This window comes from Bos grunniens, chromosome 1 (genome assembly GCF_055505025.1).
Source record: "Bos grunniens cultivar Pamir isolate PY7600 chromosome 1, Bosgru_T2T1.0, whole genome shotgun sequence".
In the NCBI taxonomy this organism is placed as follows: domain Eukaryota; kingdom Metazoa; phylum Chordata; class Mammalia; order Artiodactyla; family Bovidae; genus Bos; species Bos grunniens.
The window spans coordinates 17,212,449-17,233,937 of record NC_141165.1 but is presented as its reverse complement, the minus strand read 5'-3'; the positions used below and the strand labels follow the sequence as shown (position 1 = coordinate 17,233,937).

General features: G+C 46.7%; 1 protein-coding gene across 2 annotated transcripts in view; it reads right to left on the bottom strand.

Moving 5' to 3' along the window:
• The window catches only part of DSCAM (DS cell adhesion molecule), an 859,211-nt gene that overhangs the window by 203,855 nt on the left and 633,867 nt on the right, over positions 1-21,489 (bottom strand). The gene's annotated exons all lie outside the window — the stretch shown is intronic.

Below are 21,489 nucleotides of genomic sequence, written 5' to 3'. Positions count from 1 at the left end.
TGGCCCAAAGTGAAGACTCGACATCTGATGAGTCAAATGTGCTTATTAAAGTGCCCACATGGCAGAAACTCTGTTTCCTTCTCACTGAGCTATTAGGTCCCCTTAGCCCATGGTTTTCTGGTTCTTTCATATTCTGATGAGTCTCCTGGGTGTAGGCTATTTTATCGTTTCAGCTTTTACAGAACTTCCTAGTCTGTGGGGTTTTGCTTCAGTGGGAGAAGTGTATGGAATAAGAACCTAGGTCTCTGTTGCCTATGACTAAAGAAGGGAATGCCCTAGCCAGGAGGACACAGCACAGAGAAGGTTTTGATGGGACCCTGGGAATAAGGTGGTGCTCGTGGTAAAGAACCCACCTGCCAATACAGGAGACAAGTTCAATCCCCGGTTGAGAAGATCCCCTGGGGGAGGACATGGCAACCCACTCCAGTATTCTTGCCTAGAGAATCCTATGGACAGAGGAGCCTGGCAGGATACAGTCCATAGGGTCACAAAGAGTTGGACACAACTGAAGCCACTTAGCACAGGCTAGGAATATGGCTTCACCAGTGGCTCAGACTGTAAAGAATCTGCCTGCAATGCAGGAGATGCAAGAGTCACATCTTCTATCCCTGGGTTGGGAATACCACGCCCCTGCCCAAGCCTTGCCCAGAGAAGGGAATGGCAACCCACTCCAGTATTCTTGACTGGGAAGTCCTATGGACAGAGGAGCCTGGAGGGTTACAGTCCATAGGGCTGCAAAGAGTCTGACATGACTGAGAATGCATGCAAAGACACAAGGTAATTACTTACATTTACATTACAATTAGAAAGAGAGTATTTACATAGTATCAGGTACTATATATAATCCAGAGCTGATTTAAAGCATATAGGGGATATATGTAGGTTATATAAGTACAAACTACATCTTTTTATATAAGTGACTGAGCATCCATAGAGTTTGGTATCTGTGGGGCGTCCTGGAACCAACCCCCCACAGATACACAGAGACGACTGTGCTGGCTTTATGCGGCTTTAAATGAGTGCCGCTATTCTTTTGGGTGACAGCCACCAGAGGTGACTGTACAGTGCCTGGGAGGAATCAAAGGCCTTTCCATGATTTTCTAGAACCTTACTACTTTCAAGTGAGACAATGACTGTGCCCTTCTCACCTGACTCCCCGACAGTGATGTGAGCCCCCATGCCGGGTGACTTTCCTGCTTCCCTTGACATGAGAGGCAGCAGCTGCCCCACTCTTAAAAGAGTGGATTCTAATACACTCATCGCATGTGCCATTCACTGTCTAATTTGTAACCTCTTAAATTCTCCCCATGAATGACTTCAGAGATGGAGAACAGTTACTTGTCCTGAGCAGAATCAGGCAATTACAGTGGGTTTTCACTGACTACCCTCACCTCTAGAAGATTCGTTTCAAAGGTCTTTTCTGTGGAGAAGAATAAGCAACATTTCAGGATGTCAAAACCCTAAATACCTTAAAATACTGGCAGATAATTTTGGACCTAGGAAAGGAGACAGAAATTGGGATTTTTTTTCTAAGCGAGAAGAAATAACAGCAACTCATATTGACAATAGAATCTTTGACTTTGGAACTTCTCAGGAAGAGAGTGAAAGTCGCTCAATTGTGTCCAACTCTTTGTGACCCCATGGACTACATAGTCTTGGAATTCTCTAGGCCAGAACACTGGAGTGCATAGTCTTTCCCTTCTGTAGGGATCTTCCCAGCTCAGGGATAAAACCCAGGTCTCCTGCATTGCAGGCAGATTCTTTACCAGCTGAGCCACCAGGGAAGTGAATCTTTGACAATGGAACTTCTCAGGAAGAGAAGATAATAATAAAGAACATTCAAGACTACAGCAATGCTGCTTTAGATCATAAGATTGAGAAGAGGTAGATCTGTTTTGGAAACATACCTTCTTATGAGGTATGAGTTAGTCACTTTGTCTACAGGATATTGAGTATCATCAAATAACAACACTGAACTAAGAGGCACCTTCTAAGTTTTTAATAAAAATAATTTATTGAAGGAAAAAAGCATGCAATGCCTTTTCCAGCCTAAGGTGAATTATACTATTCAGATTATGTGGAATCTAGAAGTGCAGTACATATGGAACTATTAGCACAAAAGAAATAGAGACACAGATTTACAGAACAAACATATGGAGTCCAAGGGGATAAGGGGGTTGGGATGAATTGGGAGATTGGGACTGACATGTATACACCGCTGTGTATAAGGTAGATAAATAATGAGAACCTAATGTATAGCATATTAAAAAGCAGAGACATTACTTTGCCAACAAAGGTCCATCTAGTCAAAGCTATGGTTTTTCCAGTGGTCAGGTACGGATGTGAGAGTTGGACTATAAAGAAAGCTGAGTGCCGAAGAATTGATGCTTTTGAACTGTGGTGTTGGAGAAGACTCTTGATAATCCCTTGGACTGCAAGGAGATCCAACCAGTCCATCCTAAGGGAGATCAGCCCTGAGTGTTCATTGGAAGGACTGATGGTGAAGCTGAAACTCCAATACTTTGGCCGATGTGAAGAGCTGACTCATTGGAAAAGAACCTGATGCTGGGAAAGATTGAGGGCAGGAGGAGAAGGGGACGACAGAGGATGAGATGGCTGGATGGCATCACCGACTCAATGGACATGAGTTTGGGTAAACTCAGGTAGTTAGTGATGGACAGGGAGGCCTGGTGTACTGCAATCCATGGGGTTGGAAAGAGTCAGACACGACTGAGTGACTGAACTGAATTGAACTGAATGTATAGCCCAAGGGAAAAAAGAAGGTATAGTCAGTCAGTCTGTAGGACATATATTAAGTTAACCTTAAAATGCGTTTCAGTAGAGATTAGGCAGACAATACTGTTTGATTCCACTTATATGAGAGACCTGGCCCCCTAGTGGTTCAGACAGTAAAACATCTGCCTGCAATGTGGAGACCCAGTTTCGATCCCTGGGTTGGGAAGATCGCTTGGAGAAGAAAATGGCAACCCACTCCAGTACTCTTGCCTGGAAAATTCCATGCACAGAGGAGCCTGGCAGGCTACGGTCCATGGGGTCGCAAAGAGTCAGACATGACTGAGCGACTTCACTTTCTCTTTTCACTTTCATATGAGAGACCTAGAATAGCCAAATTCATACAGTCAGAAAGTACAGTGGTGGATGCCTAGGGCTGCGGGGTCGGGGGTGGGAGTTAGTGTTTAATGGGGACAGGGTTTCAGTTTAGGAAGGTGAAAGGCTGGGGGGACAGATGATGGTAAGAACTGTAAACAATGTGAAAGTACTTAGTGTCATTGAATTGTACAATTAGATATGGTTAAAATAGTAAGCTTTATATTATGTAATTTTTACTATAATAAAAATTTTTAATGAAATAGATTAAGTAGTTGTATTACACTTGGAATAAGTTATTTAACTGAGCATAAGTGCCTAGATTCCTACAAGAAACTCGGAAAGGTGTTTGATTTAGAAGGATGGATGAGATTTACTATCACAGTTTTCCTCTGAAGGTGGTGTAGGTAGCAGGGTCATCACTTAATCCAACTCTGAAAGAGCACCCCAAAATTGCTAATTGCAAATGGAGGAAAACATATATGTTTGAGACATTTTTACTGTGATCTTAAACGTTCTTTTGCTGGCCACTTTTGAACATGTTTGGTATTTGCCTAAGTGTTAGTTGCTAAGTCATGTTTGACTCTTTGAGGCACCATGGACTATAGCCCACCAGGCTCCTCTGTCCATGGAATTCTCCAGGAAAGAATACTGGAGTGGGTGGCCATTCGTTTCTCCAAGAGATCTTCCTGTCCCAGGGATCGAGCCCCGATCTCCCGCATTGAAGGCAGATTCTTTACCATCTGAACCATCACCTTTCAACCTCAGGCGTTCATCTGCAGAGGCCCCTCCATCTGAGACTCCAGTTACAGGGCCACCTGGTCCTCAAAAGAACACTGGACAAGAAGGTAACACAGCTGCTACCACCCACAACATACGCTATGGGTTGAAAGTTTGTGTCCTGCTAAAATTGAAACCTTAACCCTCCATGGGAGTGTATTTGAAGATAAGGCTTTTATGAAGTCATTAAAGTTAAATGGGGCTTCCCTGCTGGCTCAGTGGTAAAGAATCTGCCAGCAATGTGGGAGATAGGGGTTCGATCCCTGGGACAGGAAGATCTCTTGGAAAAACGAATGGCCACCCACTCCAGTATTCTTGCCTGGTAATCCCTTGGACAGAGGAGCCTGTTAGTCCATAGCGTTGCAGGGAATCAGACACAACTAAGCAAGTAAACACCCAGTAGGGGGGGTGGGGGGCGGATGTGTGTGTGTGTGGGGGGGTGCTTCCCCTGTGGCTTAGCTGGTAAAGAATTCATCTGCAATGTGGGAGACCTGGGTTTGATCCGTGGGTTGGGAAGATCCCCTGGAGTAGGGAATGGCTACTCACTCCAGTATTCTGGCCTGGAGAATTCCATGGACTGTATAGTCCATAGGGTCACAAAGAGTTGGATATGAATGTGCGTGTGTGTGTGTGTGTGTGTGTATAAAACTGAATCATTCTGCTGTACATCTGAAACTTTACTATACTTCAAGTTTTAAAACGGCACAGAATCTACCCTCTCATGCACTTCGTTTTCTTTTTTACCTAGTGAAAGGCAGTGGAGAAGAAAAGAAATGAGCATTTTTACCAAGGCAGGTTTCACATGTGTTATCTGTAAGCAGGAGATGTCATTTGCAGGGATCAATGCAAAATAAGCATGCAGAGGCCCTTGTGTAAAAACCCTTCAGAATTTCCAGACCAGGACAACACCACACTGATTCGAGCACGGGCTTCTTCTGAGTGCTGGAACCTGAAAGATGCATAGGCTGCCCTGCCCAGCACACGGCACCTCTCAAGATTCTAGAACATGTTTCACTCTTGCACCTGCGCTCCTGCATCAAAGTCCCATGACTTTGGACAGTGCAGGGTGAACTCCCTGTCTGGCAGCCCCTCACCCCCGTGTCATAGGAAGGGCTGCGACAGTGACTCGTGCTAGGGGCTGAGGGAGGGACCTCTCAGGGGTCTGTTTGCATTCCCCATCTATGATGGTCCTTTAGGCCTGTAGCCTCCGGATGCCCAGCCAAAGGAAAACAGAAAACAAAGGCACCTCCATGTCTACATGGATTCTGCCTTTCACTGTGGACAATGCATGGGGAGACTATGTCTTCACAGATATACAGTCAGGTGGAAACTGACTGTTTTCTCCTCATGGCCCAGAAGCCTATATCTCCTATCATATGACTCCAGCAGAATTTATTAAAATTCACAACTGCGCTCCATCAGCTATTTCCTATTTAGTCACTCTCTTAACCCCCTTTTCCCATTTTGCATTTCCTTTTACAGGATGTAGTCCTGTGGGGTCTCAGAGATAAACTCCGAAAGAATGAGAGCCACTGACAGTGTTCTCCATCAAAGGTCTGTATGTCGAAGCTTCAGGGATGAAGGAGCAGCCCTTGGTGGTGGGAACCCGCTTCGATGGGGGGTGGGCGGGGCGTGTGGGGGTGATGTCAGGCAGGCAGAAAGGCCATGGGAGTGATAAGATGTGCCTTTTATAACAGGCTCACTTTTCTCCAGCAGCCAGTAGAGGAGTGGATGGAAACACTGTTTTAAAAAGCAAGAAAGCTCAGTGCTGTTGTGATTTGCATGCAGAAGAGCTCATGTCCTGGCAATTATTTAACAAGGCAGTGTCCAGCCCACTGATGGCCAAGGGCTCAGCCTCACAGTCTGGCAAGGCACTAGGAATCCACAGGAGGGAAACCAAGAGAGGGGAAGAGGGGTGCTCCTGCCTTCAACAGCTACCTCCCTTCTGCCCCATTGTCCTGAGGATGCCCAGCTGCTGCGGAATAGCTGGGAGGGAAAATCAACAAAGGATCGCCCCCTTGACTTTCAGCATGATTTATTGGTGTTTGTGTCTTGCAGCTGCAGCTGCCTGTCAGGGTGATGACACATGATGGGTGATTAAAGTGCATGTCCTTAAATCAAAGCTGAGCTGATGGTTGGAACAGGCAGTAAACAGCCCTGGGAGCTTGCTCATCCCTCCAATGACAGGACCTTATTAGGACAACAGGAAGGCTATTATCCTAATAAGAGGAAGCCTTGCATCCTGGAACCTTCTTATGTTTGCAGGATTTACCTGAGCTCTTTATGGATGGCTGAGAATGTAGCCCGACCCCCGCCTCCACCCCTCCCGCAGGAAGACCCGTGGGGTGAGGAACAGCCAGGGAAACTTTGCCAGGCGCCCTGAGCATGGTCTGCCTCTTCCTGTGTCTCTCTCCATGTTGGTGCTGGCAGGAAGGATGGCCAGGGCAGTAAGAGCTCATAAATTTTCCCTCTCTTGATCCCAGGAGTCAAGGGGTAAGGAAGACATGGTACGTGAGCCTCTCTGAGCAGGGAAAGTACACCTCGGGTTTGCTATGGGTTCCAAGCCCCTCATTCTTCTGAAACTGGGCGGACCCATGATGCTTTCTGCTGTCACACTGACCTAGTCACGAGTCAGATGGGGGTGGTGCAGGGAGAACAGTGTTCGAGCTCCAGTGAGATCCAGGTTCCTATTCCCTTAAAGATTCAAGAAGAATGTCTAGGGCTTCCCTGGTGGCTCAGTGGTAAGGAATCCACCTGCCACTTCACGAGACACAGGTTTGATATCACATGCCTTGGAGCAACTAAGCCTGTGCACCACAATTACTGAGCCTGTGCTTTAGAACCCGTAAACCACAACTTCTGAGTCCACGAGACACAACTACTGAAGCTCTCGTGCCCTAGAGCCCACGCTCTGCAACAAGAGAAGTCACTGTTCTGAGAAGCCTGTGCGCCACATGGAGAGTAGTCCCCACTTTCTGCAGCTTAAGAAAAGCCCATGTAGCAATGAAGACCCAAGAGAAAGAAAGAAAGTGAAGTCACTCAGTCGTGTCCGACTCTTTGTGACCCCATGGACTGTAGCCTACAAGGTTCCTCCATCCATGGGATTTTCCAGGCAAGAATACTGGAGTGGGTTGCCATTTCCTTCTCTAGAGCAGATGATAAAAAGACCAAGTAGCTGAACACGGGGATCTGTAAGTACCTTCATCTGGCCAAGATGCTGGGGGTAGGACAAGAGCAGGTGAACCTGTACCATGCTGTCCGGATGTCCCAAATCTCCCACCCGCCTGGCTCCCCTGCCTGAAGGGAAGAGGTTCCCTCACTGCCCATGTGGGTCCAGGGAAGCCCTGCTGGCTGGCAAGCCAGAGCAGCGTTTCTGGGCGACAGCCAGTGCGTTGGTCTTCTGACACCTTGGGTGAGATTCTGCATGTGACCTCAACTAGATGCCAGCACTTCCTGTCATTAAGAAGCAGGGGCCCCTGAGGTGGGCCCTGAGTGCAGGGCTGACGTACAGGGTTGTCCTGATGTTAATTCTATGGCCATTCTGGCTCCGTCCTAGGTATCCATCCTCTGGGCTTATCCAGGAGGGAAAAGGCTTAGAAAGGGTTAGAATGCTTTCTTAGCTGGAGAGGGTGGGATGGATGGAGCACAAGGGTGCTGGACAGAGTAGACTCCTGCCTGATGGAACGGGTGCCCCCACCCAGCAGAGAGCTGTTTGGCAGCCTGGAGGTTGGTACGGGTGCCTGCACTGATACCAAGGAGACAGGGGAGACCGGGGGCAAGAACCGTGTTCTCAAGACCCAACACCCAACACAACCAAAGATCAATCAATCAATAAATAAAAATTATATAAAAAAGAAGAATGTCCAGTGGGAGTGAGTGAACATGGGCAAGACTTCCATACCCACCTTCCAGATGTCTGACAAGGAGGAGGGTTCAGCCCTAGTGACTCTGGGCCAGGTGTGCCCTGCTCAGAATGTGGGGGCAGGGAAAACCTAAGGTGGAGGGAAAGCACGGAGCAGTGACCCAGACTCTGAAGAGCAGAACTAGAAAAGCAGGCACAGGGAGTGTGTGTGGTCTGCGAGGGCGAAGACGTCAACCTCAGCTCTTCACTTCCTGCTGTGGGAGGAGTCCTCTGGACACTGAATTTTTAAGGCTAACACCGGAATTCTCAGGCAAACCGGGACCAGGTGGTCAGTCTATATATATGACTTTGAGTTCCTCTTAACTTTCAGGAACATCAGTTTTCTCATCTGAAACACTGCAAACAGAGTGAGTGACCCAAACTGCAGCCCTGTTGGAAATTAGCATATATTGAAAGTGTCTAAGTATGTTTTGTAGAACAATGTAGGAATTCTATCATAGTATTATAAAAAATATTCATGATATTTCAATTGGAATAAGATGCCTGTAGTAGTGAGTTCTCCATCAATAGAGGCATTCAAATCAAAGCTACACGAGCTTCTCACTGGGTTGTTGGAGGGAGTTGAAGCCTCACGCAGGACCAGGGCACTACGTGGGGTCCCTCCCTGCTGGGGACTTCAGACTTCCTGGATGGAGGGTCTGCAGCACTGTGAACAAGGAGGAACCAGTACTGCAGGAGGTTCCTATAGGCTGTGCACGAATTTTGCTGTCACTCTGAAAGGTGGAGTGGGCCAGGTGTCCAGGGGCAGGGGTGCATTAGCACCTCTCTTTGCAGCCTGGGAGGCTGGCTTTGCAGCTTCAGGGCACCCACACTTGAAGTGGTCATGACCTGATGTTCACCATGCAGCCACTGGCGTGATGGAGACGGAGATGGGAGCCCCAGGTGGGGAAAGGCCACAGTGCCTGTCTGTAGGGACAGAACCCAGAGGTGGTGCTGGCTCCCAGGCAGGAGACCCCAATCCCTCCAAAGACTATCAAGGCTGGCCCTCAGAGCCAGACCACTGGCACTGTGCCTTGGGGGCAGGAGGCTTCCACGCACAAAGGGTCGGAGGTCTCAGGTGTGGCAGAGCTGATCCAGGTGAAGGCTGTGGTCTCCTTGTTGACTTTTAAGCCCAAGCACAGTGTCACCTCTTGATTTTGCAGACTCTACTCACAGTGACCTTGACCTCGTGACCTCTGCATTTAAGTCTGAGACTGTGCATGTACCTGCAGGATTCTTCAATTCCAGGGGCTAGGCAGCCAGAATGACCTAGGGAAGGCTAGGATTTCACGGTCTCTGTTCTGAGCTTCATCCAGTCAGCGTCTGGGAACCTCAACAGTCTTCCTGTGTCTGTATCTCTGAAACACTCCTACAGAGGTGAAAGGTTTTGGTGTTTTAAGGAAAAGTCGGGGGCAAACTCCGGGAAGCAGGGACAGGGAGGCCTGGCACGGGGCAGTCCTTGGGGTTGCAAAGAGTCAGACACAACTGAACGACTGAGGGATGATAACAAAAACGCGTGCCTGTGTTAAGAACCTGCCAAAAGGGAGATGAAGACCATCAAGGCTAAGGAAGGACAGCTGGAAGCGGGAATGGCAGGTGTAAAGAGAGACGAGAAGGTATATTGTACTGCAGGGTGAGCTGGAGATAAGATTTCTGTTATTTTGGTGCATCGTCTGTGGTTTGCTTTATAATAGTTTTAAACTTCCATACTCAGAGTGGACATGTGTGATGAATGGCTCGCTAACACAGTGCCCAATGTGAGCGTGTCACATTTCCTTGAGAAGAGTCAAGCCAGAAGGGCTGAGTCCCCAGCCAGCCTCACCGTGGCCTCCTTTTATTTCTGCTGCTGATCAGGGAGAGGGTGACACTCAACAGCAGGCACCGCTGCAGCGCCCGTGATGGCTTGGCCGCTGGCCGCTGGGCTGCGCGGGGTCGAGTTGGCGCTCCCAACCTCACAGGTAATGAGAACATTTGAAAGATTCCTGACAGGTGATGGCCACGGAGGCTGCTGGAAGTCATTAAGCATTGCTTCCATGAAGGGCTATGGCCGCATGTTCAAGATTCGGGTGGTAAACGAATGAGAGGCTTGGTTGTGAGCATGTGTACTGGCCTTGGCATCTCTGAAGCAAGGCCTCCAGCCTCAGCACCAGACAGCTCGGAAGGGCCGGATGAGCCTCAGAGCTCGCCTAGGGTCAGCAGAGGGCCCCCTGCAGCTGCACCCCAATTCTACATCTGTCCTTACTTTCTGGCCTCCCTCAGCCTTCTGGCTAAGACCAAGTGTAGTGTGGGGGCTTCCCAGGTGCCTCAGTGGTAAAGAACCCACCTGCAGGAGACACAAGAGATACAGGTTCCATCCCTGGGTTGGGAAGATCCTCTGGAGGAGGAAAGGGCAACCCACTCTAGTATTCTTGCCTGAATAGTCCCATGGACAGAGGAGCCTGGCAGGCTACATTCCATGGGGTCACAAAGAGTCAGACACGACCGAATGACTGAGCACATCGGTGCTAATTCCAAGTGCTCTGCGGCCAGCTTCCTGCACCCAAATACAGAAGGTATTAAAGCATATTTATATCTTTAAAATGGGGTGGTCCTAAATGAAAAGGCAGCAAACCCCAAGGACCTGTTGAGAACATCCTTGGTTCTAACTCTGTATAAATGATGTCAGACTTACAGCCTGTCAGGATGGATGACTTCCTGGAGGCAGACATTGTGGTTGTGGAGCTGCAGGCAGATGGGGAAACCCAGTCCTTCCTGGGCTGCCAGCCACTAACATCAAAGTCTGTCTGGGTCCTCTGGGAAAGGGAGCCGATCAGATGGCTGTTGCTGGGGTCCTCTGGGAAAGGGAGCCGATCAGATGGCTGTTGCTGCTAAGTCGCTTCAATCATGTCCTACTCTCTGCGACCCCATAGACAGAAGCCTACCAGGCTGTCCCTGGAATTCTCCAGGCAAGAATACTGGAGTGGGGTGCCATTTCCTTCTCCAGTGCATGAAAGGGAAAAGTGAAAGTGAAGTCACTCAGTTGTGTCCGACTCTTCGTGACCTCATGGATTGTAGCCTACCAGGCTCCTCCATCCATGGGATTTTGCAGGCAAGAGTACTGGAGTGGGTTGCCATTTCCTTCTCCCGATCAGATGGAGGTACAGGTAAATTCGTCTTGAGGAGCAGAATCATCATAATGAAGGCTGGAGGCAGGCTGGAAGTGGGCAGGCTGGCGACTCAGGGAAGGGTCACCTTTGCAGCTCTAGTGAGAAGGTAGCCTGGAGGCAGAAGTGCTTCTCACTCTGGGCAGCTCCGTCTGTTTTCCTGCAGGACTTTCAACTGATTGGTTGAGGCCCACTCACATTATAGAGCAAGGGTCCCTAACCTCCGGACCACAGACTGGTACTAGTTAGTGGCCTGTTAGGAACCAGGCCACACAGCAGGAGGTAAGCAGCAGGCTAGTGAGTGAACCTTCACCTTTATTTATAGCCACTCTCCATTGCTCATGTTACCACCTGAGCTCAGGGTTCCCACTGATTCTTCATTATGGTGAGCTGTATATTTATTTCATTACATATCACAGTGTAATAATGGTGGAAATGAAATGCACAATAAATGGAACATACCAGAATCATCCCCAAACCAGCCCCTTACTGGTCTGAGGAAAAGTTGTATTTTATGAAACTGGTCCCTGGTGCCAAAAAGGTTGGGGATTGCTGCTATGGAGGATAATCTGCTTTCCTCAGAGTCTATTGATTAAAATGTTAATCTCATTGTGATGCTGGAGAAGACTTGAGATTCCCTTGGACAGCAAGGATATCAAACCAGTCAATCTTAAAGGAAATCAACCCTGAATATTCACTAGGAGGACTGATGCTGAAGCTGAAGCTCCAATACTTTGGCCACCTAATGTGAAAAGCCTGGAAAGACACTGATGCTGGGAAAGACTGAGGGAAGGAGGAGAAGGGGGCAGCAGAGGATGAGATGGTTCAATAGCATCACTGACTCAATGGACTTGAATCTGAGCAAACTCCAGGAGATAGTGAAGGACATGGAAACCTGGTGTGCTACAGTCCATGGGGTTGAAAAGAGATGGTCACGACTTAGCAACTGAACAACAACAACTCATCCAAAAAATACTTTCCTAGAATCATCTAGACAGGTGTTTGACACTGGGCACCATAGCCTAGCCAAGTGGACATACAACATTAACTGTCACAAACTCACCACTGGCCAACCTGGCACCACACACACTTCTTTACACCATGTTTATTCTCTGAAAAAGACAATATAGCAGGGCCATACTTCCACTTAACATGATGTAGCTATCTTATGGAAGAACATGCATGTGTGCGTACTCAGTCCTGTCTGACTCTTTGCAACCCCATGGACTGTAGCCCTCCAGGCTCCTTGTCTGTGGGATTTCCCAGGCAAGAGAACAGGAGCGGGTTGCCATTTCCTTCTCCAGGGGATCTATCTTCTCAAACCAGGGATCGAACCCACGTCTCCTCCATCTCCTGCATTAGTATGCAGATTCTTTACCACCAAGCTACCTGGGAAGCCCCTGTGCTCCTCCAAAACAGTCCCTAAAATCAACAGCTAAATGGACAGATGCGCACATGTGAACACCTAACGTTTAGGTGCTGGAATCACTAGGCTAAGCATGTGGGGATTTACATAAATAAGTGGGAATATATATATATTTAAAGGCCCACTGCTCACACCCTCTCTGTCTTTCTGATGCAGCCACATCTGGAGCTGCAAAGAGCAGATGACTGGTCACTGCCCTGGTGGCCACAGGGACCCCTCCGTGACCCACCCTTGCATTACAAATGTTCATCAGTGTTCTCATGCACTGTCTTTGGACATGTCCTAACATGAGTTGTTCAGATTGTCCCTGAGAAAGGTCAAACCTGGGAGTCCCCAGGAGCAAAGTGAGCTTATAGCCCAAATACCTGCACACAACGTGACATTAACTGTCACAGGGGAACCTCCAAGCCTCCCCTTTCCATAAGCTTATTTCCATGCAACTGTTCACAAAGCAAATGACAGCCCAGATGAATCGGTGGAGCTTATGATAAAACTGGTGTGGTTTTATTTATTTACCAGGGAACTATTTAATTCGGGGTATGGATTTGTAGTAAAAGCCTATTAGCTTCATCTACAGAGAGCAGAGTTAAGGACTGCCAAGGCAGATAGAAAATTAGAGGGGAATTCTTGAAAGAAGGGAGTCACAGAGAGTGAAGTCTCAGTATTTGCATATCTTATCTTCCCAAATATTGGATGACTACTAAACAATGCAAAAGGTCACAGGGTGACCAAGAGGGGGCTCCTGTGGGCAGCTAGGCAGTGACCAGGTGGGTCTGCAGGCAGCTCAGTGGAGGCCAGAATGGAGGGCGACGGATGACTGAGGACCGAGGGTGCTGGTACCACCGCCCCCAGAAACCTTGAAACGGCAGACTACCCTGAACTGGCAAAAATAGCTTCAGCTGCTGAGTAGAAGGGTGCCCCCACACAGAAGAAGGAGGAAAAAGAAGTACGGAGGGAAAACACATGTTCTTTCCCACAGAGGAATACTAGTCTGGTGACATTGAAGAGATGCTGTTGGTGTCCTTCACTCTCCATCCACCAGGGACTGACCCCCGCTCTGGGATGTGCCTGAGGTCCCCAGCTTGCTGTTGACCCTCAGCTGTCATTCCTTCGCAGACCCCCCCTCCCCTAACCCAGAGCAGCGTACTGGATGAATTCCAGTTTAGACCGGGTTCCTCAACCCAAATAGGACCCCTCAGGGGTGTTGTGCTCAGCCTGACTTGCTAGGAGAGGAGCAGTGATGGTCAAATTGAGTCCCATGACCTGCTGTCTGCTTTCTATTTAGTCTGGATGCTTCCAGCTGTAAATGAGAATACCCTGACCCATACTGGCTGAGACAGCAAAGCCATCAAATAACTGGTCCTCCCAGACAATGATGAAATTGGAGGTGGGGAGATCGCAAATGCAGTAGATTAGGGACAAATCTCTACTTTTCTGTTTTTCTTTTTAACAGTAGAAAAAGCACACAACTTTATTCATTTTTACATGCACAGGAGTTCACAAGAAAAAAAAAAAGAAACTCAAAGAAATGGCTAGACTCAGGGGCTTATGTATCCTTTTAACAAAAAAAGAGGGGTTGGGCTTAAAGGGTCGATGAATTATGGGGAAGTGGCTAGGAAATATACGGGGTTACTAATGGAAAACAGGGACTTTTTTTTGTTTGTTTTTATTCTACCTTCCTTTATGTATCGGTTTTATCCTCAAGAAAATGCCAAAGTGTCCCCATGAATCAAGGTGTCACCTCCAGATAGGGTCAAGAATTTAAAGATGTGTATCTCTTGCAGAGTCTACTATGAAGACTAGGGAAATCTTTTCAGAATGATCACACATCTCTTCTACATTTCATTGACCAAAAGTGGTCACATGCCCATCCTTAAACCAATCGTGCTCAATGGGAATAGGCTGCCATTGGTTGGTTCAGACTAGAGTTCACATCTACTGGTTCAGACAGGTTGGGATTTACTTGCTGGGGCAGGTGACCTAGCTGCTGTGTTTGCTCTGAGTCAAACGCAAGACTTAGCCAAACATCTCTACTGTCACTCAGTGCATGCAGGGATATCATTAAAAAGTGCCACAAACTGGTGGTTTAAGTAACAGAAATCTATTCTCCTACAGTTTTGGAGCCAGGAGTCTGAAACCAAGGTGTGGGCAGGGCAGTGTTCTCTCTGAAGGACTGAGGGGAGAATCCTTCCTGCCTCTGCTGGCTTCCCTTGGCCGAGGAAGCCCAAGTGCAGTGTCTGTCTTCACATGGCTGATTCCTTCCATGTCTGTGTCCAAATTTCCCCTTTTTGTATGACACTAGTCCTATTGGACTGAGGTCCACAGGACTCCAGTAATACCCCCTTTTACACATTTTATCTATAAAAATCCTATTCCCAAACAAGGTTACAACTGGGGGTACTGGGGTTAGGACATCAATCTATGAATTCTAGGAGGACACAATTTAACGCTTTATATTTAGAGAGGAGGGGAACTGAAATTGAGGCTGGTGACAAATCGTAGTTGCTCTAGTAGCCTTCCCATCTCACAGATCCCTTCTTAACACCAAGAACCTTCCGCTGGTGGGATTCCAGGCTCAGGGAAGATGTGAAATGCAAACGTTCAGCTGCCCTCCCTGGCAGGACCCAGCACCCACCATCGGCAATACAGCCACTTGGGGGTCCCGCCAGCTAACAGGTCCCTCCACTTCTCCATGCTTCCTTTTCCAGGCTCTGCTCCATCCTTTGCTTCTGACATAGACATCATCAAGAAAGCTGCAGGTACTTTTGTCAACTGGACTTCAGATAGGAAGGGCAAGGGCTATGAGCATGCACATACGTGTACATGTCGGATACCGTGGAGGGGGCCTGGTGGGCGCCACGGTTAGGAAAGTGTGTAAACTGGGTGATTTTGAATCAGGACACCTCGTAGTCTGTTGGAGGCACTGATCCATCTCGGGGGGTGTAATTTAGGAATGACACCAGTAGTCACAGCCTCCAGCTCAACAACAGCTGCCCTCACCCTGCACCAACCACGTGTCTGGCTGAGCCCTCACACGTGAAGGTTCACGTCAGCCCCACTGCAGCCACAGAGAGAGGCGTGTGCACTGTCTCTGTGTTTCACGGTCCTGCAGAGAGGGTGAGGCACCTGCACAGGGCACCGGGCTGGACCAGACGGAACCCAGGCAATGTGGGCCTGGAGCCCGACTGCTGACCGCTTTACGCATGTCTTTGACGCATTCATGTCTCACCAGCCCCAAGGCTGCACTACGGTGTGGATGTGATCTTTCATTTGATAAAGAAATATCAAAACCTAGTTTTCAGTAATAGCTAGTTTGCCACTGGTTCACTGTTGTTTATTCCTCTTCCACCTATGTGACCCTATTGTCGTGGGCTTGTAGCTTCCAGCCCAATGTTCTGAGATATTTGCCTGAAAAGTACAACACACAGTCTTCATTTGAGGCCATCCGGGCCTTAATTTTCTAGAAAAGTCATGCTGACCTTTTCTCTTCATGAATCCCTTTGAGGATATCACGAAGGCTACATGTTCCGCCCCACCCCACCAGATAAACACATACATTTTTACATATGGTTTCAAGGGATTGCTTAACCCCATGGCATCATTCACAGTCCTCCAGGGCCCAGGAATCAAGGTTCAGAAGGTTTGATTTAGAAGCTCTCTGAATTAAAATAATAGAGGGAAAGTAGCATTAGACTAAGACACACATAAGCTATCTTGACAGTTTAAGGAACACAAAATTTTAAATAGTCCCTTGGGCAGTAAGGAGATTAAACCAGTCAACTCTAAAGGAAATCAATTCTGAATATTCATTGGAAGAACTGATGCTGAAGCTCCAATACTTTGGCCACCTGATGCAAAGAGCCGACTCAATGGAAAAGACCCTGATGCTGGGAAAGATTGAAGGCAGGAGGAGGAGGGGGTGACAGAGGATGAGATGGTTGGACAGAATCATCAACAGGAATTTGAGCATGGTCCAGAAGATGGTGAAGGACAGGAAGCCTGGGGTGCTGCAGTTCACGGGTTCACAAAGAGTCAGACACGACTGATCGACTGAACAACAGCAGAGCATTCAAATGTGAGTCTGCTACTTCTGTGAGCAGCAAAGAGAAAACACAAACCTGCATCTCTTATGCTTGGAGTACAGAGTGGCCTTTCAGAGTGACCAGGGGAACCTGGGAGCGCCCTGTGGGATGGCCTCAGGCCATCATGACCTCCCTGAGGGTCAGCCTAGGGTAGTGCTCCTTCCTCCTCCCAGAGCATCACAGGGCAAGGCTGCAGGTATTTGTGGGTGAACCTGTGGGTCCTGAGGTGGCGCATGAGTGCAGGAAGTTGCAGGGGTTGAATGGACTGTCCAAGGGTGGATATGAACAGATTCTATTTGGGGTGGTAGTGTAGAGTGATGAAATATTGTATTCCACCCCAACACCCACTCTGGCAATAACAGGACAAGAGGTAGGCTGAAGTCAAATCATGTTACTATCCAGAAACAGCCAGGACCTGGGGACTGTCTGACCGGAGTTGGTGCATGCACACTCATGCATCCCTACATTCTGGGAACACGGAGATCAGGTGGCATGGGACCCAGGGACCTGCTCAGAGCGGGGGCCTGAGGACCAAGACTAGACTGGAACCTATCGGTGGACTCTGTGATCCAGAGATGGGGGAGGGTGGATTCCACGAGTAACAGACTCTCCAGGGAAGCACCTGCTCCTGTTTGATGAGGGATGTTCTATTGCACAGCATGTGGGAATCAGAAGGGACCTGTGAGAGTGGTGGATGAAAGAAGAGCTGCCTGGCATCGTGGGCTAGAGATCCACATGGAAAGCAGTGTTCCCGGAGGCACACAGGCTCAGATTGGCTGGGGCAGAAACCTGGGACAGTGGAGGGTGCAATTTTGGCACCTGAGAAGATAGCTCTTCCACTTGAAAGATTCCACAGCTTCAGGAATTGTTTTCTTAGCACAAAAGACCACATTCCCCAGATCCCAAGTGGTCCCTCATGTGGGGGTGGGAGAGACTTCTGCAGCCCCTGATGGTCCTGGGGTGAGGGATGTAGCATGATCACCAGAGGCCAAATTTGATTCAAAGTCGAGCCCAGTTCCCCTGTCCTTTTTGCCAAAAGTCCTGAACATTATCTGGTGTTTTGGGTCCCTATCCCTGGGATGATCTTTCATAAATGATAAATCAGCATTGAGATTATAATGGTGAATCAGAAGCAGGAATACCAACAAAGCTGGAAGGATATGCACTGATTATTTTTTTATCTCATGATGACTTTCTATCTCACGACCTTTCATTCCAAACATGGTTGCCTGCTATCTTCTCTTCCCATGGCCTCTTTATGTCTGACTCCAAAATGGGAGATGGCAGGGAGGCACTCATAAAATTGCTTTATTATTAGAGTGGTGGGTTTTGAAATCATTGGAGCGGTGGTAAGAAAACTTCCCAGACAGGAAACCCAGTCTGCACCAGGACTTGATTCCCAGCATCCACTGAGTCCTCCTCCATACCAGGCTCTAGTAGTAGTGTTCGGGTCTTTAAAGTGTATGTAAAATCCAGTGCCAGCCTCCCTGGGCATCCAGAGCTCTCATCTGAGAAGCCACTTTAATTTCCTGACAAACCTGATCAGGTAGAAAGCCCTGTCCTATTGCATTTAAAAATATTTGCAGACCAGTTTTTTTTTTTTTAATGACTTTTAGAAAACAGAGAATACTTAATATTTTTACTGAAGGCAGTGCAGTTTCTTTTGAAACATTAAAGAAATCATGCCTGATGCAAGCCTGGGTAGCATCAGATAAGAAGAGCCCAGAACCTCTCTGCTGCAATGTCAGGTATAATCCCACCATGGCTGCAGGGACATACAATCTGCTCGCTTGGCAGCTGGGTACCAAGTTTGACTGTGCCAGGCCAGAGTGGAGGCTCTCTGTTTCCACTGTCTCCTGTTTTCCTGGTAAAAACTACCTACACACCCACTGGCAGGTCTCCCACGACCATGTGCTCAGCCTAAGCCTGTCAGTGTTCACAGACTCAGTAGTGTTGTTAAGCAAGTACATGAAGATCAAGTGCAAGCCATCGCTCTGTTAGCTGTTGTTTTCGTTTAAATGTGATCACTGGAGGAACAGCGTCACTGTGTATCTTCTGTCTCTGTGCTTTTATATCTCTTCTTGAAATTACGTTTTTGCTTTTCAGAGTTTAAACATTGTGCTTTTAGAGGGTTAAAGATACCAGATGCCTGAAGTTGAAATTATGTACAAAGCTTGTTGTTTAGTCACTTAGTCATGTCTGACTCTGCGGTCTTGTGGACTGCAGCACGCTAAGCTTCCGTGTCTGGTTTGCTCAGACTCATGTCCGTCAAGTTGGTGATGCCATCCAATCATCTCATTCTCTGTCATCCCCTTGTCCTCCTGACTTCAATCTTGTACAAAGCTACCTGAGGGTTATCAAGAACTGGTAAAATGAACTGTTTCATAAATGCACCTCTCTGCTAATAGTCTATATGGTTTGAGAGACAGAAACTAAGATTGGCCAGCTCTAAGAATATCTGTCTTTGATGAACAAACACTCACTATGAATTTTTCTTTCTCTGGTCCCCTCCACTTACCTGGTACAACATTCAAACACAGTTACCCCTCACTTTGAGTCTTTTGATCTCTTATATTTGCTCTCTCTCCCTCCCATGCCTCTGCTTACCCTCAACAACTCTATCTTTCAAACTGCATCCTTCAGGACTAAAAACTCTGGCACCCTGAGTGCTGTTCTGTAGTCACTAATTCTACAAGGGATGGGAACCTGTGTGTTCCAGGTGTCCCCCCCTCTGTCCTGACAGGGGTGCCCTCTGCTGGAGCAGAGCTGTCCACACTCAGGCCTGATGGTCCCAAGGAGGGAAAGCCCATTAAGAGGAAGTGGACATCTTTGTGGTCCCATGTCTACTCTAATACCAGCATCAAAAGTATGGAGAGAGATGTGGGGAAACCTTCAATTTCTGCATTTTCAAATTCTACCCATTTTAAAAGATTTTTTCACCCTGACACTTCCCTTAATCTCCTCAAAATGATGGTGCTGTCCTCCCAGGCATCTCTGTGCACCTTACTCTTTTTCTTGCACTGTGATTAGCAGGCTGTACTCCTGCCTTGCTGTCTTCTTTCTCAAAACATACATTCTTTCATTCATGAAGGCAAGGTCCATGGTTGACTGTATTTACATCCTTCAGAGGGTTCTGTATCTATTAGAGCCTAGATATGTATTAGTGGGATAGAAAACAATTTTTTTTTTAATTGTTATTCTTAACCACCTTGCTTGGGAGATAAGTGGTAATATTAATGAATGTGATTTTTGCAGGAAGATCCCCTAGAGAAGGAAATGGCAACCTACTCCAGTATTCTTGCCTGGGAAATCCCATGGACAGAGGAGCCTGGTGGGCTACAGCCGAAGGGGTCAAAAAGAGTGCGACACAACTTAGCAACTGAGTGACCACCACCACCAGTGAAATGCCTCAGTCAAACATGTGTTAGACTGGTGTAACTCAGTGAACCAATGTTTTTAAAATGACCAATATAGTGTGTTACAGGCTTCGCTTGTGGCTCAGCTGGTAAAGAATCTGCCTGGAATGCGGGAGACCTGGGTTCGATCCCTGGGTTGGGAAGATCCCCTGGAGAAGGGAACGGCCACCCACTCCAGTATTCTGCCCTGGAGAAATGTACTGTACTGTACATGCGCTGTATAGTCCATGGGGTCACAAAGAGCTGGACACAACTAAGCGACATTCACTTTCGCTTTCATAGTGTGTTACAACATTGTGACTGTGTGCAGTTTCTATTTAAAGGGCAAGAAAGACCAATGGAATAGTGTAACCAAGTATGAAAAGTCATTAATGTTATTTCAAATTCCACATGGTAACTATTTTATTGAAAACCACGACTGATTGAGTTTTGGTATAGAATCACTGAAGAATATCCACAATTATCTGAGAAAGCTACTAAAATATTCTTTCCTTTTCTGACAATATGTCTGTACAAAGCTAAATTTTCTTTATTAATTCAACCAGAACAGTATATTTTAACAGTCTAAATGTAGAAAGAGATATCAGAACTGAACAGTCTTCTATAAAACCATATTTTAAAGGCATTTGTAAAAATGTAAAATGATGCTCCTCTTCTCATTTATTGTTTTGGAAAATAGAATCATTTTTCATTAAAATATGCTATTTTTAGCATGCAAAATATATTCTTTTTGTTGGGGAAAGATGGATCAATATTGGTCAATGTTGGTCCTCAAATCTTGAGTTTCCTTAATATTTCATCAATTTATTATTTTTAAAAATTACCACTTCAACTTTGGATTTAAGTGATATGACTTTTTGTCCTCTAATTATTGCAAATCAGTTTCTCTAGAATATGACATTTAGCAGTCAAAATTATGTATTGATATGTCCACAATGTATTAATATTTCAAAGCAACCTTATTTCAGAACTATAATCTGTTAATGATACAAAAGTATAGCACTAGCCCCAAGCATCCAGTATCATGCATCAAACCTGGACTGGCATCTCGTTTCACACATGATATTTTACATGTTTCGGGAGGAGGGTTCAGGATGGGGAACACATGTATACCTGTGGTGGATTCATTTTGATATTTGGCAAAACTAATACAATTATGTAAAGTTTAAAAATAAAATAAAATTAAAAAAAATAAAATAAAATAAAAAACAAAAAAACAAAAGTATAGCAATAGATAGCTTGATATTTTCATTGTCATATTAGAAAAAAATAGATTAACTGGAATAAATTCTTGTAGCTAGTCTTTAAGTCTCTGTCTCTCTCACACATAGCACTGAAATTCACTTTTAAGTCCAATCTCCTAATAAATAAGATGGTAGAGATCCTTGAAAACCTATACACAGCATAGTTAAACAAGAGGAAGTCTGATTAAAGCTTGTGGTCAGGAAGACATCTCAATCTACACAGTAGCAAAGCATATAAATGAAGAAAGACGTAAGCCATTCAGTGTAAACTAGATGTACAACCATTTGCTAGTGAGCAATGCTCAGTAGAAGCTGGTCTACTTTATGTCCTCTCTTTGGTGGTTTAGCAACCAAAGTACAAAAATAATTTCACCCTTTCCTATAAAATC